Consider the following 3,084-nt stretch of genomic DNA (forward strand, 5'->3'; position numbering starts at 1 on the left):
AGCTGAATGCTCATCTCTTTTTTTTTTTTTTTTTTAAGATTTTATTTATTTGACAGAGAGAGACACAGCGAGAGAGGGAACACAAGCAGGGGGAGCGGGAGAGGGAGAAGCAGGCTTCCCGCGGAGCAGGGAACCTGATGTGGGGCTCGATCCCAGGACCCTGGGATCATGACCTGAGCCGAAGGCAGACGCTTAACGACTGAGCCACCCAGGCGCCCCCTGCTCATCTCTTTTATGGGTTGTTATTCTCATCTCCTCTGGCTGTGTTGACAGTGCTGCTATTTTCTTCCAGGCAAGCAACCCAATTTTTTAACAACCCTCTAAAAGGCTATGCAAATCTAACTTGTTATTAATACTGTTATTTTCATTGTCCCAGTTGCGCACCTGGTACCTAAAAGTTTTCTACAACATACTCCCTGCTACCTCCCGCAAACCCTTTGGTAACACTTTGTTGTTTAAAAACTTAGCTCAAGGGGCCCCTGGGTGGCACAGTGGGTTAGGTGTCTGCCTCTGGCTCAGGTCACGATCTCAGGTCATGAGACGGAGTCCTGAGCCCTGAGGCGGGCTCTGTGCTCAGCGGGGAGTCTGCTTAGATTCTCTCCCTCTGCCCCTCCTCCCCTCAAATAAATAAATAAATCTTTAAAAAATTAAAAAATAATAAAAACTTAGCTCAAATTTCTCTTTCTTTCTTTCTTCTTTCTTTTTCTTAAAGATTTTATTTATTTGTCAGAGAGAGAGAGAGCACAGGCGGGGGAGCATCAGGCAGAGGGAGAAGAAGGCTCCCTGCCAAGCAGGGAGCCCGATTCGAGACTCAGTCCCATGACCCCGGGATCATGACCTGAGCCAAAGCCAGACGCTTAACCAACTGAGCCACCGAGGTATCCCAGGCTCAAGTATCTTTCCTGCCTGCCTTCCAAGGAACCCTGGGCAAATATCTGTCATGGAACTGAAATACCTCACTACAGTTGTCTGGGTTTTTTTGGTCTGCTTCCCTCGCTATACTGAAATCTCCTTAGGGCAGGAATCACAGTTTGTCTTAGACCCTCCAGCACCCAGTACAGAGCTTGACACTTAACCATTTGAAAAATGGCTATTGAATGGAATTTTTTTTTTTAAAGATTTTATTTATTTATTTTGACAGAGAGAGAGAGAGAACAAGTAGGCAGAGAGGCAGGCAGAGGGAGAGGGAGAAGCAGGCTCCCCGCTGAGCAGGGAGCCCGACGCGGGGCTCGATCCCAGGACACTGGGAACATGACCTGAGCTGAAGGCAGCCGCTTAACCAACTGAGCCACCCAGGCGCCCCGAAAAATGGCTATTGAATGAATGACTTTGAGTTCTAAGAGGTTTATTAACAGGGCTCCTATACATTCCAGGGCACTCCTGATTTACACCTGTTGACCAGGCACAGTTATTAATAATTACCAGTTTCAAGGCTTCTCGGCCTTTGGCTAAGATCAAGTGTGGTATCTGTTCTTATAAGCTTAATATCTGATACATCTGCTATCCAAGGACAACATATTGAATGGATTTTTGGAGAAGGGAGATTAAAAAGGAGCTTGTTCTGTCCACTCCACACACCGACCAGGTATTGTGGTCCTTCCAGGCATGGTCCCCCCCCGTTGGGGACAAAATAATAATAACCATACAATCTTATAATTATTTATAATCACATTATAGATAATTAATATACAATAAAATATGATTAATAATTTAATAATATAATAAAATATATCATATAGAAATTATAATAAACAATATAATAAAATATAATTAGTATAATAAACTATAGAATTAATATATGATATATAATTACTAATATATAAGATTGTATGATGATTATGATCCCTTTCAATCTCAAAAGTGCCCTCATTTGCAAGATAAATTATGTGGTTATCCTGTTTATAGACTACCCAATTGTCATAGCTGGTCCTAACTTTTGGCAGGTGTCTCTGTTTATAAGACATTTCTACCAGAGAAACCAGCAGACACAGCAGGATCTGTTACTAGTTCTAGCCAATATCAAATAATGCAAACCATTTTTCTGAAATTATGAGGCAGAAATGAGACACCAGAGTTATGGGAAAGAGAGGGAATTTACACATTCCTTACACTGATCAAACTTCTTTCGAAACCAGCAAGCTATAGAATCAATACAAAAAAATTATTGGCACAAATAGGATGGTGCAGTGCTAAGAACCAAGAACTACAGGATTTTATAAATATGAGGCCTCACAAATCAGGTAGCTACAATAATTCATTGTGTAAATGAGGAACTGAGGCCCAGAGAGATTATGTTGAATTGACCAGTTATAAAATTAGTTTAAAAATGGGGCCTAGACATAAGGATAATCAAATATAACAAAGAAAGAAAATAAGAGAGTTCAAAACTAGACCCACATGTATGCAGTTATTTGATTTTCAGTGAAGGTGCCAAAGCAATCCAATTAGGAAATTATTTTCAACAAATGGTGCTGGAATAACTAGATATCCATAGGGGGAAAAATGAACCTGACCCTACCTTACACCATTCACAAAGACTAATTTGAGATGGATTAGAGACCAAAATATAAAAAACAAAACAATAGGGCGCCTGGGTGGCTCAGTCGGTTAAGCGACTGCCTTCGGCTCAGGTCATGATCCTGGAGTCCCGGGATCGAGTCCCACATCGGGCTCCCTGCCCGGCGGGGAGTCTGCTTCTCCCTCTGACCCTCCTCCCTCTCATGCTCTCTCTATCTCATTCTCTCTGTCTCAAATAAATAAATAAAATCTTTAAAAAAACAAAACAAAACAATAGCGGCGCCTAGGTGGCTCAGTTGGTTAAGCAACAGACTTGATTTCTCTCAGATCGTGATCTCAGGATCCTGGAATCGAGTCCAGAGTCGGGCTCAGTGCTCACCAGGGAGTCTGCTTGAGGATTCTCTTCCTCTCCTTCTGCCCTTCCCTGCCCCTCAGGCTCTCTCTCTCTCTCTCAAATAAATAAGTAAATAAAAAGACTTATTTATTTGAGAGAGAAAAAGATAGGAAGAGCAAGCACAAGTAGTGGCAGGGTTTGGGGAGAGGGAAAAGCAGTCTTCCCACTGAGCA

The 3,084-nt window shown here is 42.3% G+C and overlaps 1 non-coding gene across 1 annotated transcript; it reads left to right on the top strand.

Moving 5' to 3' along the window:
- Nucleotides 1–1,429: 1,429 nt before the first annotated feature.
- Nucleotides 1,430–1,619, top strand: LOC123845177 (U2 spliceosomal RNA). Its single transcript, XR_006791006.1, has one exon. It is a non-coding gene; the product is annotated as a U2 spliceosomal RNA (small nuclear RNA).
- Nucleotides 1,620–3,084: the final 1,465 nt, after the last annotated feature.

This window comes from Mirounga angustirostris, unplaced genomic scaffold (assembly GCF_029215605.1).
Source record: "Mirounga angustirostris isolate CCGP_5_RB_7025 unplaced genomic scaffold, mMirAng1.0.hap1 SCAF_5, whole genome shotgun sequence".
Lineage (NCBI taxonomy): Eukaryota > Metazoa > Chordata > Mammalia > Carnivora > Phocidae > Mirounga > Mirounga angustirostris.